Source organism: Polypterus senegalus, chromosome 12, assembly GCF_016835505.1.
Source record: "Polypterus senegalus isolate Bchr_013 chromosome 12, ASM1683550v1, whole genome shotgun sequence".
Taxonomy (NCBI): Eukaryota; Metazoa; Chordata; class Cladistia; order Polypteriformes; family Polypteridae; genus Polypterus; species Polypterus senegalus.
Genome location: NC_053165.1, coordinates 95,238,663 through 95,263,189, shown reverse-complemented (window position 1 = coordinate 95,263,189; position 24,527 = coordinate 95,238,663). Strand labels below are relative to the sequence as shown.

General features: G+C 36.6%; 1 protein-coding gene across 6 annotated transcripts in view; it reads right to left on the bottom strand.

Moving 5' to 3' along the window:
• Nucleotides 1–23,020, bottom strand: part of LOC120541395 (A-kinase anchor protein 13-like) — a 300,746-nt gene extending 277,726 nt beyond the window's left edge. For all 6 annotated transcript variants that reach the window (XM_039772974.1, XM_039772976.1, XM_039772975.1 and 3 more), the window contains exon 1: nucleotides 22,750–23,020. The gene's annotated coding sequence lies outside the window, so the exon portion shown is untranslated. The remainder of the gene's footprint in view (nucleotides 1–22,749) is intronic.
• Between the last annotated feature and the right edge of the window lie 1,507 nt (nucleotides 23,021–24,527).

The window sequence follows — 24,527 nt, the reverse complement described above, 5'->3', positions numbered from 1 at the left end:
AGGCAATAAATAAATCACTTTTACCACAGTCATCTTCACCTCTGATGGTTCTACAACTATTAATAAAATATCCTTAGTCCTTACCAGATTAAATGGTTGCAAGACTATAAAAATAAGTAGTAGAAAGGCAGCAAAGCTATAAAAATATAGTACATTTAGCATCTTTACAGTTAAAAAGTATAAAAAAAACAACTATGTATACAAGGTACGTCTTCAGAAAAGCAAAAGTTGATGCACTTCAAATAATTGGAGAATTGCAAATCCTACAAATACATTTACCTGTTCAAGCCCTTTAATTGAAATTTTTGAAATCTACACTTTTATTTAAAAAAAGGATTTTGAACTTTAAAAAGCTGTGAACACTATATAAAAACAGTAAAGTAAAACTTGGAAATATTCCAATACAATGTTTCCAGAACACACACCCAGAATCACTTCCATGATGTAACATTAAAATATTTTTGACACGGACAAAATTTAATACTGTTACTGATATGCTGCTGAAGTACTAAAACTTCACTAAAAGTTTAGTTACTAAACATTTTGGTCATGCAAACTTAAAATTAAAAATAAAGCAACTGCAATTCCCATCACTATGAATTCCGAAAGTAGACAACTGAATGCAGAAAAGATGCCAGGTGCGAGGCTAGACCCCAGCTAAGGATTCCAACTTTGCTCACAGCCAACCACTGTAAGCTTATCATGGAACTGGCCTGCTGATACACAGTACTTGAACTCTAAACTATAAAGCAGTAACAGCTGGACGAATCATACAACACATGGGATATAATAGCACTGATAACGTTTTACAAAGTTACTGGCTCTTTCTGCAGCCTTCTTTAAGTCTATATAAAATACATGCACAGTTTTGTCTGCATCACACACAGCAGATTATGTAAGAATCCAAAAAGGCAAAGTATTGCTGAACTGCAGTAGGGTCAGTATTTTGTACTAACAAACGAGACAATGCAAAAGAGTCTGATCACAGAAAGAAAAGAAAAAAATGTACACTCTTAGTGACACTTAGGTAATATTGTAAATGCTTGGCCGAGTCTACACTGCCGATTCACTGGTCTCTAACAGGAAGCATGTGAAAGTAAAAAAAAAAAAGGGATAGTGTTGTAGACTTCTACGTAAAACATTGAATGTTCAATATGCAGTGTAACTAATGTCATGTTGGAGTTTTCACTTTCTTGCCATGTTCACATGAGATTACCCCAAGTACTAAGTCTTTCCACAACAAAGACCAGCAGAGGAGACCAACGGACAAGTAAACTGGCCCAATGTTGAGGAGTTCTCCAATCCAGGGATGATCAATGCCTTGTACTCAATGATATCAGATTGGTTTCCAATTCCCAGCACCACAGCAATGGACTGAGCCAATTTATAAAGTGAATGACTGAACATAAGCCAATGAAGATTTAAAATAGACATGATGATTAATGATTTCAATTAATGCAATGCTTTCAAATGCATTTACTCTACTACAATTACTGCCTCTCAAGCAAAAACATTGTTGCAGGGCCCAATTTTAATCAAGAAGCAAAAAAAGGGAAAACATTTACAAGAATATATATTTTTTTCCTTTTACAGTACTCAAAACCCTAGCTCCTAAGGCAGGAACAAACTTTAAATCAGGTGGCACTCCACTGCAGGGCACACTCATCCACACTTCACTCTGAATTGTCCTCACATAAGTAATCAAATAACCTTCACAACTTTTTTGAGAAATGAATAAAAAAGTCCATTCAGATGCAGGGAGAAGGTGGAAATTCCACAGGCATTACCAGTTATAGTTGTAACTGGTAAAAAATCAAGACACATTTTAAACTAATTGTGTCGGTATATTCTGCTAGGAAGTCTGCCATTTCCATACAGAAAAGAATGAGGGTATACACCAGGAGTCAAGAACAGCAGGACCACATTGGTAACTATTTTGATGAATCCCAGTGGCTAGAAAAAGTGAGAGAAAAAAAATTACATCACAAGCTGATATTTTGTTGTATTTTTGCATACTTTGGAAAAAGACCGTACATCAACATGACATAATACTTTTAGTATTTGCTAAAATATTCTCTTCCATGATTCCACTTGTGTTTATATTGGGTTAAACAGCGCTATGCACAAAACAAAATTGTACAAATGAACTTAGCTATAAAAAGTGGCAGGTAACCCTCCACCCTGCAAATAAAGCTGGGCTTCCAAAAGGTGTACCTGGACTACTAGGTTTACAAAGATGGTGGTAGCCCAGCACACAACATATTTATTTACAATTTGTCCACCCTGATCAGGCTTCCCAAAATTAGTCACTTAACACACAACGCTGAATTAAAAAAGCAGCAGCAAGGGCCATAGCTAGAATAAATACAACCATATACCTGCAGCTCTTTAATGACTAAACTTGCTTCTAGTTTTGCTTCCAACAAATTTTCAAACCCTAAATTGTGTTTCTACTGTGCATTTACCTTTCAGATGTTTTCTGTCTGTGCTGCAGATTGTATATTGTGAAGGAGGTCCACTTACAATTTCAATGATATACACAACTACTGTAGAAGGTAGAGACTAGAGCTGTATGGACCCCGAACAATGGAATGAATCATCTTCCGGCATTACCGAGATGATGTCTTAACTGTTGTATTAAAAGGGTCGAGTCTACTTTACCACACCATAGTCTTTGTTCAGATATTGATTTTTAATAATAGTAACTGTCATTTAAAATGATTCCAATCAAGTCTTTGTACTGACTCGCTCTTTTTGGTGTCCACTACCAAATGTTCATAATGGTGGTGGGAGACCAAACAGGAGCATAAACTGATTGTATTTCTTCTCTCCCACTACAAACACACAAGGACTTCTTGCTAACAAATGTGGATCAAAACTGTACATTGACTCATAGAGACCTGAAGAGAAGAATGAAACTGTAAAGTGCAAATGAGGAAGTCTGTCAATATATTTAATACTGCCACACATTACATGAACACACCATGCATCGTACCATAATAACTGCACTTGGAACACAATTCAAGTTCAGTTTTACTAAAATTAGATCTGCAAATTAATATCCCTGTAATGCAGTGGAATTTAAGAGTATTGAAAAATACTGCAATCATATTTAGTTTTTCTAAAGAAAAAGACCAGATACAAATGCCAATTCCTTGCTATATTAAATATTGCACTGAATAATGGAATAAAGATTTAAAAATTCATCCTTTGTGGCGCTAGCTTTAAGCAAAAAAAAAAAAAAAAAAATCAAAACTGTCTTGCAAAAACAATGCATGTAAAAAAAAAAAAAAAAGTCTTAAACATTGTCAAACTCAAAATTATGCAGATGCTGTAACTGCTTAATGTCAATTATTTCATGCAGTTTTAGTAGCATACAGTCTGGTAAATTGTTTCAGAGTGTTGAGTTAGCACTGTGTGACATACATAGTTCTTACACTCAGCACAAGTTACTGTATATCAGAGCGAATGCTGAAAGAAGCAGTTATAAGAAATTTTATTATCAGAGATAGATTTAGCAGGGGGAATATAGAAAGATATTCTTTCTGATCTAATCCCAATATATGGTGGATGGGTGCATGTCATCTGTTGTCACTTTCCTCTGTTACATTCCAATGCTGCTGATGCTTCACTGACCTTTTCAATGTCCTTCCATGCAGACAGGTTTTTGTAACACTAAAATCCCATTGTCACCCCAACATGAACTATGACCAAATGTCTTCATCTGTCCTTGCCAATAGCTATTCTACACTCTGCATTGTACGAACTTAAATGGCTGGCATCTACAACAACCAGAACTGTTTCCTTGCAATGTGTTTTTAGTATACTTTTCTCCGTGTGGATTGTTCTAGTTTTTGCAAAAGACTGTGTCCATTTACTTTGTTTTTAGGTTTTATATTTATAGAACTGTGTTTTCTTTGTCCTTTCACTACTTTCATCCCGGTGTGATTTACTGTTTAAATTCATATCACCTCATTTGGTCTTAGCTGGATGATTCCACAAAAAAAAAAAAATTTATGTTTATTTATGAAAGACTCCTCTCAACAATATTTCTCTGTCATACAGGCTCATCTACAAGGAAAACTGAGAACATTTTAAACATACTCACATACTTCATAAATAAAAGTAAAACTTCAATATCAATATGCAACATCATTATGCAAAAAGATGGGAGGGAGAACAATGAAAAAGTTGCACAGCTGGTAAGTGTTCTGTTAGATCCTGAACTGCTGGTACTGTACCATTTTAAAATTTGGGGCTTCCAGTACTTTTCTGGTACCACTATACAAGTCTAAAACAAATTACCTTATGGAATATAATGTTCCTTATTACCACCCATGCAGGAAGAGTTTTTCTTCGAGTGTGTCTGAAGTAGTAAAATGATTTTACTAAGAACGAGTTTTCTGTTATAAACTAAATGAACAGGAAAAAACACATTTCTTGAGAAAAGTACAGGTAGATCTTGTGTTGAGGCAATCACCTGAAAATTCAATTACCATCAACTGAATTTAAAGTAATCAAATATTTACTTCAGGAACAAGGCAAACTAGTTTTGATGCAAATGAATATGTAGCAGCAATCACTACAGTAAAGCTAAGGAATGACAGTGTCACCATTTTCAGTCATTGTATGCTTTTGTTCTCATATGCCAGCCAATGTAACCAGCAGTAATCAGCTTGACTGGCAGATGTTTAGCCAACCTACAGCTTGTATTACTAATGTCCTAAGTTTGCATACCAGTGCCACTCGAAGCAGTATACCTACTGGGTTGGGGAAGCAACACCCTGAGCAATCCTACAGCAGAGACAAGCCTTGTAAATTTTCATGCCATTACTCCATTTCCATGTACTGTATAAAAGAACAATGCAGAATGTAAGCATAAGATCAATATACTGTACATACCTATTGTTTAAACCAGGGTTTTTCTAGCTTTAAGATAAAGTTTTAGTTTTTATTAAATTTTTGATTTTAGTTTGTTTTTTCCCCCCAAATTTTCTAATTTTAGTTTTTTGTTTGTTAGTTTTAGTTTTTCTGCAATTAACTAACATTTTGTTGCATTTTATTAGTTTTGTGTTACTCACCAATTATTTCCACCCAGACACAGTTTTACAAGTGTGTGAACAGAGTTTTCTTTCCAGAGTCAAATTATAAATCATTCATGTTGTACCTGTAAACTTAACACATACAATTGTATTGTCTGTGACAGTACTTAATTTTCTCACAGTAATGCGACAGGTCAAGGTTTCCACTATAAACAAAAAATGCAGAATCAAATACAGTGGACCCTTGACTTACGAACTCAATTTGTTCGCGAGGGCTGATTGTAAGTCAAGTTGGTTGTAAGTTAAGACTATTTTTCCCATAAGAAATAATGGAAATACCCATAATGCGCTCCAAACACTTACTTAACCTTTTCATAATAAAAAAGGGTTGTATAAAGTGCATAATTTACCAAAACACCAATAATTTCTCTAATGTACTAACCAAAAAGTTATAAAAAGTGCCTAGCCTACCAGAAACAACAATTTCATACTGTACTCACCATTTAATTTGACATCTTTGGGCTGCAGGAAGGGAGGAGGAGGAGAATGAAACGGAAGGTGGTTATTGTTTAGAAGGAGCCTCCTTATGCAAATCTTTTTTTGTAAAATCGTCAAGATGGTGGATTTCGACATGCTGTACATATTGGCGAGATCAGTCACACGAACACCACTCTCATATTTTCGCACAATTTCCATCTTCGTTTCGATTGCGATTGCTGTTTCTCAAGTTAATAATGACAGTAGTCGAGCACTCAGTTCAAAGCTGGTCATGCTGTGAACTGCTGTAATAATACACTCCAAAGCAAGCTGGTGCTGACTCAGCCTTATGACATCATCATGTGCCGCGCCAACCCGCTAGCTAATATCCCTTAGTAATAGCTTTCTTTAACTTCGTTACCTTCTCCTCCTCCCCCTTAGTAATTATGCGTCTTGCTTGCAATGGTCTTAGTGAATTATATATATATATATAGATAAATCACTGCACTGACTGAAATTACGTCCACAAACACATGTATCTGGGCTCCAACTGACGCTTACGAATGCTCTCGGCTGTTTGTTTACAATCACACAAGCGGATACACGTGACTGCATTCAGGTCGTAACGCAAGATGTTGGTTGTAAGTCAAAACAAAAATTTTGGTCATAAATGAAGTTGTTTGCATGTCAGGCCGGTCGTATATCAAGGGTCGACTGTAACGTGTGTGCTGATGTCATTTGTTTAAGCAAATGGTTATTTAATTTAGAAAATGCTTTTATTTTTGAGAGTCTACTTGCAAGAAGTGTGATCTCCAGACACAAATACTCATTTATTTTTGATATCTCCTGATGCAAATTATATGACATCTATCTATTTAAAAACTTTAAAAAATTCATTTATTCCAAGGAATTCTTACTTTATTTTTTAAAATACTTCCAAAATCACCACTTGAACTGTGTTAATAACAACAGCAGAGATGAGCAAAGCTTTTTCATGTAAAGACATGGATAAACTTGTTGGTACCCTTAAATCTCACTGGAAAAAGTGATGTATGCCTCCTAAACAGTGACTAAATGAAAATCAATTGTCTCATATATACTGTAGCTGAAAGCCATACATATGCCATGAAGTATATTAAGTGTGAAAAAAGATAGCACTGATTATTCTACAAAGAAATTCTAAAAATGGCCTAAACACATCTGTTGGTAAGCCTACAAATGATCATAAACAATTGGATTAGTTATTTTTCAAGCTAGCCATTTTGCTTAATTACTATCGCACATCTCCAATTGTGCAATCAGTCACGTCCCCCACACTGAACATGGACTAGAGAAAGTAAAAGAGTTGTCTGAGGAGATCTAAAAGAAAACTGTAGACAAGCATGTAAACGGCAAAGACTATAGCCAAGCAGCTGATGTTCCCGTGACAACCGTTGCAAACATTATTAAGAAGTTTAAGGTCCATGGGACTGTAGCCATGCGAGGAGAGTCACCACCAGAATGGGCAGACGGAATAGTAGACAACAAGCCAAGGACAAAAAGATAAAAGTTGAACTCCTAGGTCAAGGGTCATTAGTGTCAGATTACACCATCTCTCACGTTTTGACCGACAGTGGACTCAATGGAAGAAAGAAAACCTTTAAAAAAAAAATCCACACTAGAATTTGCTAAAATGCACATTAACAAGCTACCTTCAGGGAGTATATCCTTTGGAGAGATGAGCCAAAACTGGACCTTTTTGTCAAGTCACATCAGCTCTATGTCCACAGATGAAAAATATAAAGTTTTTAAAGAACAGAACACCACACATATTGTGAAATATGGCGGCATCTCAATTATGTTTTGGGGCTGCTTGGCTGTGTCTGGCATGGAGTTGCCTTGAGTCTGTGTAGGGAACAATGAAATCTCAAGACTATCAAGACATTCTGGAGAGAAACATACTGCCCAGTGTCAAAAAGGTCCACCTCAGTCGCAGGTGATGGAAACTTCCAACAGGATGCAAACATGTAACAGCATCCAAGAATACCTAAGAACAAAACACTGTAGAATTCTGAAGTGGCATTCTACAAGTACCGATCTGATTATTATCTATGGAAACCCTTCAAACTGGACACAGCTAAAGCAGTTTGCTCAGGAACAGCGGGCCAAAGAATCTGTTAAGAGGTACAGACGTCTCAATGAGAGCTCCAGGAATTGCTTGTTTGCAGTGATTGCCCTTAATGGTTGTGCAGCAAAATATTAGATTAGGGGCCCCATCATTTGTGTCCATTCCATTTTCATTTGTGTTACTAATTTGAAATACTCGGTTGAATCAAAACTCTAAAGCAAAGACTGATTTTTGTTAAATATGGAATAAAGAATGATGGGTGCCAATTACTTTTTTCCAATTTCAGAGACAAATTGTGGGTTCTTTTTATGCAGGGGTACAAATAATTTTTTCCATATCTCTATATACTGTATTTCTACAAACACACCATTTACATTACATACTTAACCGCTGTTATAGCAGTATCTCAGATTATTAGCAACATGCAAAACATGAAAGGCTCCCTGTTAGCCTAAATTGGTAGGATGTAATTTAACAGCATATGTAGAAAAATTATTTTGGCAATTTAGAGTTCTTAATGAAACACTTCTAATATACATCTACAGTACAGTATTAAGCAATAACTGAAGTTACACAAGAATATGTAAACTCCACATAGACACTGACCAGGCAAACAATATACAAGTATATTTCACAAATATTCAAAGGAATTAAAATAAAAGCACAGATAGACAGATGTTATAATCAGTCTAGGTTATAAGAAACAATGAATGAGGCAAGAGCAGATTTTATCATCAATTTCACAGTCAAACGCTGGACTACATCAACCATTTAACGGCAATTAGTTTGCTCTTCAGATATCTTAATTCCAGCTAGATCTCTGCTCAGCTGCAAAGTAAACACTCAGATGAAGTCGTCGGACTTAGAGATGCACATCCTCAAGGTTTTTTTTTCTTTCAAATTTTTGCATGACATTTCAAGATTTTATTCTGCAATGAATCAGATAGCCAAAATGTTGTACTGATTAGACACGTTAAACAGGACAATTTTAGATAAATACAGGTTTACTGCACACTCATCCACTGCTGAATCTATACTAATAAAAGGCAAAGCCCTCACTGACTCATTACTAATTCTCCAACTACCTGTGTAGGTATAAGGCTGAAATTTATCAGGCTCATTCCTTACATGTTACTTACAAAAGTTAAGCAGGTTTCATTTCAAAATTCTACGCGTAATGGTCATAACGGTCGATAACGTCCGTCATGTTAAACTTTCTTTATGGCCCCATCTTCACAAAATTTAGTAGACTGCTTCCCTGCGCTAACCGAAACCGATATACGTACTTATTTCGGTGGTATGACGCCAATGTCGGCCGCCATATTGAACTTTCCAAAGGTCTGTGTTACCTACGGGCCCATCTTCAAGAAATTTGGTATGCGGGTTCCCAACGCTAACTGAATCCTACTTACGTACATATATACGTCCATAGCCCGCAGCTCGGTCACCGTGTGAGACGGCGTTGGGTTCCCCATCCCCATGCCTCCCACGCTGATGGCTGCCTGCCTATATAAGGCCATCTGTCGCTACGGTCTATTCATTCCCTTCCTTGCTTCACCACGGGATTCACGTCTCCCTGCTGATAATTACAGCCTTTTTATTTAATCCACGGCTTCTCCACTGTTTTATTGTTCGTTTATTACGATTATAGTTATTGTGTAGGTATTTTAGACTTAGTTTACTGTTCAGGTACCCATTTCCTTTATCATTCCAACCGTATCCCCATTAGCATGTCTATCAAGGTGATCACCATCGATCAAATAACTGTCACTTACCGAGTGGTTTCCATGCCCGGAGATGCGCCTGCCTTTTCCATTCTCATTGTTACATATTACACGGCCATATCAGGCTCACTCTTGATATCCGGAGGAACATTGTGTCTTATGTATTGAATGACTGGGACAGGTTCAAGGTGTGGACTGAGGACGGTACAGGAGATAATTATACTACACAGGAGCACTAGAAGAGTGAAATGCTTAATCCCTTCCCCTCTGCTTCTGCATGTGAGTTGATGGCTGCCGCTGAATTGTTCGGTTGTCGCTTTCAATTGTACCGAAATGGCCAAATATTTTACACCTTTGGACAAGCACCAATGCCTCTTAAACATCTTAGATTCACAGGTGACGATTTCAGTAGTGGACACTTTGTTTATGAATGTTTAACCTCTCAAAAGCTGGATGCGAAGTTATCGATGAAACCGGTTGTATGCTTACAACGCTTGACAGATGCCGAATGTCACTTCAACACAAGTCCTGCAAATACTAACGTAATTGAAACAAACCATGAAACTCAAACCGATTATGACAGCAGCAATCCAAGCTGTGAGATTTGAGGCAAGATTGCTTTTCACATGGCCAACTATACGTTGCATGCTCACGAGTAAGCTCGGCGCACAGCTTGGTCATATTACAACCAGAGGGCCGAACTGACAACATGGCATACAAAGAGATCCTTAACAAATAATTATTGGTATATTTTCCCTCAGTTTAAAAAGGTTTACTTTTCTTCTTAATAAAAATTTTAAGGCAGTACTTTGCCGCTGCGAAGCGCTGGTATTTTGCTAGTTTTCTCAATATAAAGCGTATTTGGTACATTATTCTTGTTAAAATAAACCTTGAGTAGGACGGCATACTTCAAAATTTACAGTGCTGCTGAGCACCCAAGCACAGCAGATCATAATTCCATTAAAACCTATGCAATACTGTGGCATTCTAAATATATTAAGATTACTGCAGTCTATCCATTTGCTATAAATAAAGCATTTAACAGGTGGACGTTCGTCATGAGTGTGTGACTGCAATCTATGTTGAAACATCACTTCTAATAACCGGATTAAAACTAAACATATATGTGTAACTTCAGCTCACTTGTTAACATCGACTGCATCCTACGCATCCGTTTAATCTGTCACAGCAAGGTACCATTTTAAAAAAAAAAAACACCAAGAAATATCAGTAGGAAGTAATGTTAAATGTCTATACTTCCTGCCCTCTTTGGCATATTAAGATAACATTTATTTTCCAGTCTGAATTTGAAGCACGGGTGTCAGTCACTATTCAAACCTGACAAATCCTCTATGGCTCTAATTTTCAAACTATTTAGCTGTGTCTTCCAAAGTAATGTGTGGCATGTTTTAATTTAAGGACCTTTTCGCTTAAGTTTAATGGAAGTTGTCTGCCATTCACCGATAACAAGGCATCTGTGATTGCTGGTCAATTATTGCCAATGAAATCCTCAAAATAAGGCAGTGGCAAGTGATGAGTCTTTGGTATACACTCTCTGTTCTGAAAAAATGACCAAGGAAATCCAGAAATTCAGAATACTTGCACACGTGCATAAGTTGATGCTTGTTCCTAATAAAATTTATGACTGCAGTTTTAAATTACATTTAATAAATATGCCAGCAACTGGATGCTCATATATACATTATGCACAAAGGCTGTGTGGTGAAAAAAACTACAAAAACTAGTTGCATTTTTCACTTTTATTTTCTCATTTTTATTTATCACTAGTTTTCAGAAATTTTTTCATTTTTATTTTAGTTTTAGTTAAGAGATTCCCCCCCACTAACAACATATTTCAGTCAAATTTGTTAGCAGGAACATCACTAGTTCAAAGCAGTTATTCTGTTGTGTGATTAAAAATTGAGATAAGTACCAATACTTTGGTACCAAACTGATATCAAAATTCCAAAAATCTAATGTTTCTAGCTTTTTACAGCATCATTGTTAAAGTCCATACTATACTTATGATCGACTGCAAGTAGAAAACAATTACTTCAAACAGAGGTTAGTGAGACCTTTAAGGCATCTGTACACACTATCCGCAAACATCAGCATGAGGTTGACTGTGTTTGTTTTTTGTACTTTATAAAAAAAAAAAAAAACTGAATAACTCATAAATAAGTACTGAATGTCTAGACATAAAAACTCATCATTCAGTGCAATATTATTTTGTAATTACCTACTTTAGATTTCTAACACAAACATCTCAAAGTTTGGCAGATTTTTCCCAGTGGCTCAAATCATCTTCATAGAAGTCAATGGCCTTTGTTGTCATGTACATTTTACACAGTATATAAAGAAGCCAAAACCAATCAAAGCTAACTTACAAACTGCTAAAACTGCTTAAACAGTCCCAATATAATAAACCTTAACTTTTTAAAAAACTGTGGACTCTTAATTATAATTTTCAGCCAATGCTACAATTTTCTATCAATAATAATATCCATGCCAAATCTTTCATTTCTTTATTTACTTTAGTTAAAAAACTAAATCTTTCACATGAATTGTTTATGCATTTTACTAACAAGACAATATTGGTGGACTAAAATATGCCTTAAATTGAAAAGTAAAATTTAAAAACAACACCACTCTGTCTACATACTGTTCAACAGTTTATAAAAACCATGGCTCTCATTAGCAACTACAAGCAAACATACACCAAAAAAAAAAAAAAAGTACTATTCCGTTTGTAACAGATAAACAAAACAGGAAAACATTATAACTGTGGGTGTTTCACCTTTTTTGTGTTTTTAGGCCATCTGGATTCAATGAGCACAGCTGAAAACAGAGTACCCTTAAAGTGCTTATTACTAACCCATTTACTTTTCATGAGGTTTATGTGGCACAATAAAAAAAATTAACAATTGCATTTAATCACCACTGGACTTTGATTACTAATTATAAAACACAACATGCACCATACAATCATGTGTTAAAATACTTTATGCCTAAGAGAAAATTGTGTCATAATTTTATACTTGATTGTGTGAAATTCTTATTCTTCGCATAGATTATAGGTGTTTCTAAATACAATACAATTTGCCTTTATAATAAAGATAGAACCGGTGGAGAAGTGCTGTTTAAAAAGGATCTAATCCTTATTTTTCAATCTCATGACCAATATATTCAAACATTCAGAATGAATGAAACAGTAAAACTTTGGAACATAGCATACATATTGAACTGGGCAATGGGTTGTAATTAAGTGCTTTCTAATAAACTACATTTAACTGGCAGAAAGTCACAGAGATGTACTTTATCTAGTATGCTGTTTGGAGAAACGGCTATACATCTAATACATGTGATTCTTCATGAATCAACCACCTTACTTAAATCTTATTAAAAAGTCTCTTGCACCTAAACAATCTCTCAAAAAAAGCACGGCAGTTGCAGTTATATTTTTATTTTCTAGAAAAAAAATAAATCATAAGTGAGATGACAGAATGACAGGGTGAGCAAAAGTTAAAAGTTTTGAGTATGCAAAACAGTTTATTCTTGTATTTTATTTATTAATCATTGTATTTATTTGTCTTATTATTTTGTATCCTTACTTAGGATGTATCTTTTTGGTAATGATGGCTGGTAATTTTCCCAACAATCAACAAAAGAGGATACTTAAACAATGCTACAAGACAGAGAATGCTGAATAAATAAAGTTAATATGCTATTGAGCTAATAAAGCTACTGTAATAATCATAACCGTCTTTTTCCATACAAAAAAAATGCAATCCTACTTTTGGCCACTCTTGTATATACTGTACACTACACATACATACACACCCACCCACAAATGTATTACACATACACACTATGTTTGTACAATTATGTACTCATCCAAACCTTTACTCTTAATATTTTTCAGGCCAGTCCTTAAAAATTCCTGCTTACGACTGCAAACAGAGAAAATGCAATACTGTAGACTCCTCTGTTTGTGCTGCAATTCGCATGTCATCTTATGCCCTTTGTTGCAGCTTCTTCACAAAGATTTAGTGTGTTTTAATTTATTTAAACTTGATGATGTTGCTTTTTTCTTGCACCTCACATCAAGAATAATCCAAGTACAGTTGGACCTCAGTATCAGTACCTCAGATTCAACAAACCGTAGATTAAGCATAATTCGGGGGAAAAAAATTCCAACAAAACTTGAATTTTCTGCATGCTAAATCCATGTGAACAAACAACCAACCACCCACACTCTACTTTCAAGCATTTGGAGACAATTGTGCACATTCCTCCATCCTAACTACACTAACCACTGGGCCACAAACCACATTTTGGCCATGTGTGGATGTTGTTGGGTCACAAGTTGCCATTGTTTGTTATGATAAAGAGTTCTGAAGTGGTTCGCAGTTGGTTGCCTCACCTCGCAATATATTTCCACTATTCCCCAGACAAACCCCCGATCACATTTGATTCACCATGAGGGCCCCACACACCACTCTACAGGCACCTTCTGATCCTCTACCCTCTTTTGCGCACTTACACTCTTTAGCTATCTTACAACATCCCATGCACCTAACCAAACTGAATCTGAGGTCACCTCACCCAATCCACGGCCTTACCTCATGCTTAATTATAAATATGCAAGAATCCTCACCTTCTAGAATATCTCCCAATGGTGTTAACTTCCCCTTAACGTGCATTTTCATGCCACCAGCAAGTTCTTCACTCTGGCCCTTTATCTACACCACACTGAACCCTCTCTAGGCACTACAGTGGCACCTTGCATCACCCACTCCTCATTTGGCTAAGTGCACCAGTTTATTTTTGCATTTTTACCATTTTTGTATTATATCTAAGCTTCTTCTTTAGTTTCTGGAGTTGCAGTGTGTCCTCATGTCACAATCTACATTGTTTTAGGCTATTATAAGCAATCCAGAGATGATTTAAAGTATACAGGAGAATGTGCTTGGGTTATATGCAAATACTGCGTCATTTTATATAAGGAACTTGAGCATCTGCAGATTTTGGTGTCCACGAGAGGTACTGCAACCAATCCCCCGCCGATACGGGGGACACAATGTACAATGTCTCCAGCACTGGAAGAAGCTGGTATGAAAATGCCTTTCCTGGCAGTCCCGAGTGTAGGACTGGAAAAGTCCCTGCACAGGGCACATACATGGGGGTTTGTATCCCACGTGAAACTGGAAGCAGTGGCATGGCATGGTTACATAAACTAACATTCTATTAAAAAGCTCTTCCCTGTTCATGTTCACACAGTATTATTCACTGACATTCGAGTGAGTTGGGGGGGTGACAACATGTAAAACTGCAAGTGGCGGTGAGGCACAATACAAATACATTCCATAAAAGAGCAGTCACCCATGAAACTGGAAACTAACATAATGAGAACATGTAGGATATAGCGCCCTGATAAGGTAATTGAACACATGACATTTGAACTGTAAAACTGCAGACCATGACGCTTCAAAGTTATACTGAAAGTAGAATTTCCTAATCAAGCATACGAGGTGTGGCAGAAAAGTAATGAGACTTATTTTTTATTTACCAAAGTTTTTATTTTTTTCAAAAATCAATGTTATCCCCTTCAAAGTAGTTCCCTTGGGCAGCTACACACCGATAGAGACGTTGTTCCCACTGTTGGTAGCAGCGCTGGAAGTCTTCAACCGGTATGGTCTTCAGCATGTCCATTACACTCTTTTGGATGTTTTCTAAAGTCCCAAAATGACATCCTTTGAGGACATTTTTCAGTTTAGGAAAAAGTCACACGGACTGAGGTGAATAAGGGGGCTGGGGAACCACAGGAATGCGTTTTTTCGATTGTCCTTCTGCTCAATTGTGAGGTTTTTTGGCACCATTTTGGCACAGACCTTTCGCATGTGCAAATGTTCAGTCAAAATTTGATGAACGGTAAATCTGTTCAAATTTAATTGTTCACTCAACATTCTTAATGTTAAACGACGGTCTGATCTCACAAGAGTGTTCACACGTTCGATTTTTTCATTGGTTTTCGAAGTTGAAGGCCTCCCTGAAAAACTTGAGCTCGGGATAAAGAATGTTCCCCATAGCCCTGTTTTAACTTTTCAAACGTCACACCTGCCGTTTAATGGCACAACGTTGCTCCAAATTCCGCTGTTCCATTTTGCGTGACGCACAACCAAAAACACAACTTCGCTAATAGCAGTCACAAAAATCACGTAGTTAACGGAAGGAGTTGAAACTCGCACTGAGCTATGGGAGGGTATTGATACACGTGCTCTATCAAGAACAACAGCGCAGCATTGCCAGATCACTTGCAGTGTTGCCAGATCGCTTGCAGTGTTGCCAGTCTCATTACTTTTCTGCCACACCTCGTAGTATCAATTCCTTCAGCAAATATTTTCAAGAGAGTTAAAACTGTGACTCAAGATCTTCATATTCAGTATTACTTTCACTTTTTACCTTTTCTAGGACTTCCTCAACTGTATGTTTGGTTTTTCTCCCCCACAAAAGAGGAAAACTGTTCCGAAGTACAAAGTTCAAATCTTATTGTGTATCAACCATCCTCAAGCAGTCTCACAAAAGCTTTGTGTGCAGAGATGAGTTGCCACACACACAATTTATTTCCCGCCACTTATGCACAGCAGATAATGTACAATATGCATGACCATTCATAGACAGCTATATCTTTAGCTATCCAATGGTAATGAGCCTTTCACTGTATGTGGCTTGACATAAGGGGGACCTTTAAAGCAGTTTCACAGAGCTGTGATGCACTGCTCACCTCGGCATATGCATATGCAAATACAAATGGCATACTTTACTAAAGAAAGAGAGCAAACAGCATGGAAAGTTAGGATTTATTTGAAAGAACACACCTGTGTGTATGTAAAATGATAGTATTGTTTTTGATTGACTTGTGGAATTATTGCAACATGCACCAAAAAAAAAAAAAACTTTGAAAACTGGTGGGTGTCCTACCAGCAGGACACCTCATGCAAAAGTTGTTAACTCTCACATTATTAAAACACATTGTAATCACCTAGCTGTCAAAGCACTTTTGCTTATTTGTACTATTCTATTAGTAAATGTTGCTTCCACATAAGATGCGAACAAAAGGAAAGACTGTTTTTCAAAATGCACTTAAAACCGTTTTATAAAATGTCAGTGAAAAAAATGTAACTGAAAGTCAGGAACTTCTACTGTCTAATTTCGATTTAAGCAGTTTGTTGTTTTAACAATATGTATAGAATATTAGATGACCATCACTAAATGCCACATTTCACATAACTCTCCATGCTAAGTCCCTCTGCCTTTATAGCACACACACTTTTGATTTAGCTGGAACATAACCTTACTGCCAAATACCTTTTCAAAGTTAGATCATTTTTCTAATTTTGACAAGTTACATATAAAAACGAACGAGAGTTATGGTTCATTTCAGAAAGCCTACAGCTTTAACACTGCTAGTCAGTGCATACACAAGAAGGAAGCATGTAAAGGGCAGATGAAGAAACCCAATTGTGAAAAATAAGCCAGTTTCAGACATGAAGAGGCCTAATCATTTTTATCTTTTTCTGGCATATTGCATACTTATAAATACACAAATAAAAGTATTTATAGTTGTGTGACACCACCCACATTGAATTTTCATTTCCATTTATACTTGGTAAAAAGAATTACTTTATCCAATTAATTAGAAAAATAAACATGATAAGTGTTGCTAAAGGGACTCATCAGGCCTGACTGAGACTCTCAGATTAGCAAGCCTAAACAGGGATACCTTGACATCTTAACATTATTTACCCTGAAAATTCAGAAAGCTGCACTTTCCTTTAAAGATGGATATAGTAGCACAAAAACACTCTCTCTTCAAATTATCAAGATTACAGCTAAGGAATTACAAGGAAACACGTAAACTTATAAATCTGTGGATCTACAGCACGATAGTCTTCAGTGGATAAATGCCTAACAGACAACTTACAGCCTTTGAAATCAGCAAGTAGATCAACAAAAACAAAAAAAACAAAATACTGCTGATATTTGGTCAAAGAAATCAAAGATCAGAATCATAACCAAAAATAACTGGTGCATCTGATAAAAGTTTAGTTTGCATTTGGAATGTAACTGCCTTTCTGCTTTGCAGCTTTGAGACAAATACTTTTAAAATATATGAAAGAGGCTAGAATTGGTGCCACATGATGAGTTGTTTTACAACCAGAAACAAAACAGAAACCTTTATGGAAAAGTAAGTATGCTAAATGTATCTTGGAATTGGACCATTAAGTAAAAGTCTGATGAAGTTAGCTGCAAACTGTGTAACACTACGCTGGAATACAAAAGCACCACATCTGCAACATACTACCACATACAAAACAAGCAGCAACCTACCATATTGTTAGCTCTTGCATGGGGGGAAAAAAATCTACTGCTGTAAAGTGGTCACAGTAAATTAGCAAGGTATATATAGATATAGAACATAATGCAACTGATCAAGAAGAACCTACGCAGCTATTTTACTGAGAGTATGCTGAAACTCAACAAACCACAATCAATAAATTCAAACTCAGAAAAAACTTAAACTACATCAACAACTGACATTTATGTCCGAATATTGTGAAATTACATAGGTGAAGACCGATAGATTATAATACAGAAACAAAATGCTCATAAAGCTGACAGCCTTGCAAAGAAGATAGTCAAAGTGTTTGTTTTTTTTTTTATAACAAACAAACCATTGCCATGAACCAGGCCTCAGTAGCATGTTTTACTTGTACACTGCCAAGACACTCTTAATGATAGGTTTAATATGCATCTTGGCCAGAGCAAAAGGCCCCCCGAGCATGGCAGCAACATTTGTGCCATCAGAGTGGCTGCTCACCTACTGGCATAACACTTAACAAATGTGCCTATTCATAAACATAAATGCATCAAACACTTTACAGCAATGTAGGGATATATTCTGTGACACATTTGCACTTATAACATTAAAAGATCCTAACACTGCTAATATATAATTAAAACAAATTCTAGGGAAAATTATCATTGAATTAATCCCTGTATTATTAAGCAAAGTATAACGAATTAATCGTGATTTACAGAAGTAATTTGACTTTTGATAATGAAATGGAATCCAAATTTACATCCCTACTCTTATTACAATTTTGGAGTTATTTTATTGCATAGTAGGATTACCAGTGGTTTTGCCTCCAACATCACAAAAGATGTACAGGTCTGGTTAGTTGGCAACTCCAAAGCCCCATGTATGTGTTTTGTGTGTGTATTGATTAGTGTGGGTTGGTGAATGCGAGGCAATCCCGTGATGGCCTGTTTGCCTGGCAAGGGTACATTCCTGCCTTGCTACTAGGATAGGCTCCGAATGCCTGTGGCCCTGTACTGGATTACGTGTATTTCAAAATTGTGTCATATTACTGATTTGAAATTACATTAAAAACGTATATATTTGACATATTGATGAACACTGAGGTGTTCGAGTTCAGCATGTAGTTAGTATTAATAAATAGAAAAACTACATTAAAAAAATGCATTTCTACAAAAACATCAAAAACACAGTGGAACTTTTGGATTTATTAATATGAAACAGTACAAAGACAGTAAATCAAAGTTAAACAGTAAGAACTGGCATCTAATGAAAAAAGTCACTCCAGAACTAGAACTACCAATTCCCATCAAAAAGGTTTACAGAGTTTCACATCAGGTGCACGTTTGCTAGTGTGGCTGCATTCACATGAAGTCTTTTGACCTATGGACCATCACCTCTCTTTGTTAATGATTTCCTAGTGTAACAGAATTAACTGTGTTAGATGACTAAACCTTTCTGGCTACAGAAAATCAAGAATTCCATAACTTAAACAAATGGATACGGGATATGACCTGCCAAGTAAACATGTCCTTTTTAGATTTTACACCACACAGATACTACTTTATGCGCATTTAAAATACACTCAGTCATACCAAGTTTACAGCAGGAAAGGCTCAGTTAAAAGCTTCGGCATAGCAGGTGTGAATGAGGTGCCCTGAAATTGAAATAAATAAATAAATGATCATTCAGAAATTGGAATGGAAATTCTAAGGTGTAATGCCTGGATATGTCAGACAACTGCCTCTACTTACATTAATACATCACTTAAGAAACTAGTATGAAAACAAGTTTCCTCAAATTTTAAATGAAACGATACTGTATAAATAAATAAAACCAAGCATTTGGAAACTAAAACTTCAATTAAATTTGTCTAATTTTGATATGTTTGAAACCTGAAAAATAACTACTACTTTAGAAGACACAGGTCAATTCCAAATGAAAAGCTTCCTATCTTTTGACTTGTGCATCAGTTCATCCATTTTCTGAACCTCCCTTCTCCCTGGCGGAGTCATGGGGAGGAAAAATTCATTCAGAGAACAATAACTATGTAACAGGAAGAAACACTGCATAGTAAAGGTTTAATATTTTTTAAACAAATCACTGACAGCAGTTTACGATCATTAGGGTTTACAAACCAAAAGAATCTTAACTAAAACATTTGTACACAATTTCAACTGTTTAAAAAGAGGTTTCAATACCAAAAATACTTTTGAAAACTCTCACATTTCCCAATAAACACATATCTAAGTCAGACAATCCAATATAAACAACTTAGAATGTTTACAAAATAGTCTAATCTTATGTCTGTTTCATTTCAACATTTAAATGTACTTGCCTTCTCATGCAAGCAACAGTTAAGATTTCTTTTAATTTATTCCATGAAGCTGTTCTTCTGTATGGTATAAAATATAGTGATTAATAAATAAATATGTTTAGTTTCAAGGAAACGACACCCTGATCAGTACAGAAACTGATTTCAAAATGTCTCACGTAATATATTTATAGCATGTGTTCAAACAGGAAGTGAAAGAACCGCATTAATTTCCATTTTTAACAGAAATCCACTTACATGTTTAAACTGCACTAAACATGGTATTGGCATATTTAAAATATGATATTAATTTAGGCAGAGGGCAGAAAATTGTATTTTTTAATACATGTAAAGCTTCATTTATGAGAGACATAGCATTACCGGCACTGATGAGTGTATATTATTCATTATAGAGAAACAATGAAAAGGTCACCACTTTTACAGTGTATACAAACAATTTTAGTGAAAGGTAGTGAGGTTAACGCACAAGACACTACCACCTCAAAGACTTAAATCAGAGAAGACTGGCAGGGTATTTATAATACCTACTTAAGCTTTAAAGCCAGCTCCAGACGCTAAAGCTTTATTTCCAAAGTCTTTAAAGTAAGCATTGTTTCTCCCAGCAGTTACATCTTTCCTTATTGTACGACTATTAATGACTACCATTATTTTAACTTACAGCTGGTCCGTTAAACTGACTGGAAAAAATTAATATAGCTTGCATATTGTTCTGCCCTGTGCCTGACTAGGCCAGGCATCTACAATGAGTAATGTCTTAAGTCACATTAGCTCCTTCAACAGGCATTCAAAAAATGTGTCACCCCTGACTTAAAATGAAGTATAATCACTGCTTAACTAAAAGGTCATTTTGGAGTTGGGAACAAAGGAAAACTGTGTATGGATTTTAAAACAAAAAAAGAGAATTAGTTACAGTATCTTGATGGTCATAATGTGCCCAGTCATTCTTCCCATTTACACACAAAGCTTACACAATTTCTTTTGAAAAGTGGAGGGCTATATAGCCCACTAAAATGACTGATACAACTTTACATTTTTTGGGAAACCAGACATTATATGCCTGTATTAGCACTTTTACACAAATGTCCTGTGAAAGAAAAAAAAAAAAAAAAGTACATCGTTCTCCCTGCTCTAACTGAAACAACATTGGCTGGCGACATGAAATAAGGTGACAGCGGCCCACAAAACAATGAATTACAGTGTTCAACTAAAATAATCACTGGGCGCAGCTCCAGATCCCAGACGGTAAAAACTTGCCAGCAGCCTCCAGATATGCCCCTCACTGTAAAGCTTTACTTTCCACTGGCCAAAGTAGAAAACTGTTTTAGTAAAACGAGACATAAGCTAAAAATTTTAAAATCCACTGAGGGATTGTTCTTGTCATTAGAGAGAAGACTGTAAAAATTAAGTGGAGAAAAGCATAAAAAAAAACACCACTACACTGGGTCAGTTATACCCAAACATTAATTAGTATATTTAGTAAGCTACTAGATGGGTGTTAAAAACCGCTTCTTACTTAAGTACAATTGTATGTACTATCTGGGGGCAGTGGTATTACTAATTTCACAATGTTTCTGTTGTATTATTTTTTTTTTTTATGTACGTAATACCCACAACATTGATTTATTTAAGAAAACAGTGCTCTTAAACTGCACAAAATGGCCAAATCTGAACCTCTGGAGGAACCTTGAAACTGACTTCACAGTCACAAATGCTACTTATCACTGAGAAAAAGAAATGCATACACAAGAAACAAATGAAAGTTAAATCTTCTTTTGGAAAATGCCATTGAACAAATCCTCCGTTTGTTCCTGAGGTTTAGTTACCATGTTTTTATTTTACTCACTTCAGCAAATTCTTCTAACAAAAAAGTAAAAAAAAGACACAAACGTCATGCACTTCTATGAGCAGTGACACCAGGATGAAGAGAAGCTCCTCGAGTTTTCTGTAGCTTAATTTAAAAGGTGCAAAGGAACAAGGCTGCAATACTGACAGGAAATACAAAACGTGGGGCGGATGGAGAGGAGAGACACGGTGTATAGCTTTCCAAAGCAAGTATAGAATTACCAAAACGAAACAATACGACCGAGTTTTTCATTTACACATTTTAGTGTAAACTGCACGTGTATCACATTATTTTCTCCCCCAATCCATCCATCTAGGACGATAAGGACAACTGATACAAACAGCAGTTCACTGTAATTCAATTACTTTCTGCTACGCATCAGAACAACAAGGGCTGGGCTTCGTTATTACATTTGACTTTGGATTTATGGCAGGTTTCTAATCAGATAAAGTAAGGCCGAATTAAATTCCCAGAAAAGACGAACAAATGTGAAAATATACTACACCCCCGGTTCAAGTATCTCCAGAAGTTGTTGGAAACGCTACGCTTCAAAACGTTTCTGTCCTTTATTAAGTAAATGCACACAAAGGCACCAAATCAAAACTCTTCAATGTATCCCACAAACTACCACCCAAACCGCTATCTCTATGGGGTGAAAGTGCTGCGAATCGACATTTTCTAGGTGAACTGATTAGCGCGTTTCCCCGGAATACTTTTATGCTCCCAACACCCCGCTTTAAAGAGCGTGACAAGCCAAACAACACTCCGAATTTACCTCGCCCTCAAGGCCAATTTAAATCTCGTGTTACGGTTCATTTGTCCGAGGTGGCGAAAAGTTTACCTTGAACGCTGAGTTCCCCTAAATCGCGCTTGTGCCTTTAAGCACCATTTGCCTTCTGTGCTCTTCAAGTAAGCGTGAATGTTTTTCTCCTCTCTCGAGAAAGAAAGAAGGAAAAAAAAAATCGAAAATACACGTCAGGTCCTGCAAACAGTTAATCCACTGAGAGGTCAAACCAAAGCTACATTCAAACAGTTGGTCCACAAAGCCTCGTAGCAGTAACTAAACTCAGCTCAGATATCACGACCACTTGTTGGAGCTGGAACAAATTCTATTCTTCCGAAGGTTTCCCGACAGAGCATGCCTGGTGGGCGGGGTCTATTTAGCTACAGCCATTGGTTGCGTCTCACGCCTATCATCTTGGATTGTTTTTTTTTTTACCCTCCCAGAAAACAATGGAGAAATGATCTTGAGTGCGAGGCATTGAGAACACTTTGACGTTGTTCAAATTACCGCTATTCATCGACAGGTGCAGCTTTCCGGATTTTTAAACCAGTCTAAATGTTTTTCTTTTTCATTGATGTAGGTATGGTCTTCGCAAGTGTTTTGTGAATATATGTTCAAAATCCCATTGCTTGTAAACTGTGTGACCTGAAGTAAGCTGTAAGCCACTTAAGCCTACCTCCGTTAAACGTGTAAGAATGTGTTCCTGGGAAATGCCTTACTGTTGATGCACTCTGCAGGGTGTTCAAAGGTCATGTGCAGATATTCTTTTGTATGGCCTTCATCAAAATAAAATCAAGCATCAAATCCTTGGGAGTTACAGCAAAGCAGTAACTTTTGTGAAGTTGATTTTATAACAAGTATCCAGGTATTTAACATAATGAAGTACCAAAGTATTAAGCAGTCCATGTAATGAACATGGGATGGCAAAGTGGTTCCTGCTGACGCCTCATACTTCCAATGAACTGGCAGGGCCATTCTTAGCAATTTGGGGGCCCAACGCGGTTCAGAAATGTGCAGGCCCCAGATGGGGGTCCAGGTGATGGAGCCCCCAAGCTCAGGAAGGTGTTCTAATAAAACATCCGGAAAAGGCCATAGATGACCAGTAAGCCTACATGTACGCTTGTGTGCATGCAGAGTGGTAAAATATTGATTTTGTTCTGTATCTGGTAAAGGCTAGTAATATTGGGATATTTCATGATTTTATGGGGATCTCTCTGAATGAATCTGAAACGAATCTCTAAAATTAATGTTTGCTGTAGTGCATTTGGCAAAGTTACGACGATATTAAGGATTTAGGTGAAGATTGCAATTTGTATAATAAATTACCATTGTTAATAAGACTAAGAGATGCACTGAATTGAATATTCTGAAGACTTTAATTAATGTAAGAAATCTACTTTCCACTTCATCCTTCATCGAAATCCTTTATCATTTCCGAATAATCAAGGGTTTGGCCAACACCTTGCTCAATTGATATTAATGCCAAACCATTCAGTCGCTCTTGGGTCATGCGTGACACACGACGTGAGGGACTGGCACAGACGGCTGCAGTGCCAGGGGCATGACAGGGGCCCCAGGCCCACAGCCCGACAACAAAAAAAAAAAATTGTAAGTCGGGGCCCACCTCACAATCAGGGCCGTATGCCTAAGAACATCCCTGGAACTGGGATCAAGTTCTGGCTTGGTCACCATTTGTGTGGAGTTTGCACGTCCTTGCTATTCAGTTTAGACTGACTGAAGAGTCTAAATTGGCCAAGTATGAGTTACTGTGGCTTTAATGGTTTGGGACCCCATCCAGGGTTGTTTCCTGCCTTGCCCTTGTTTCTGTCACTGTT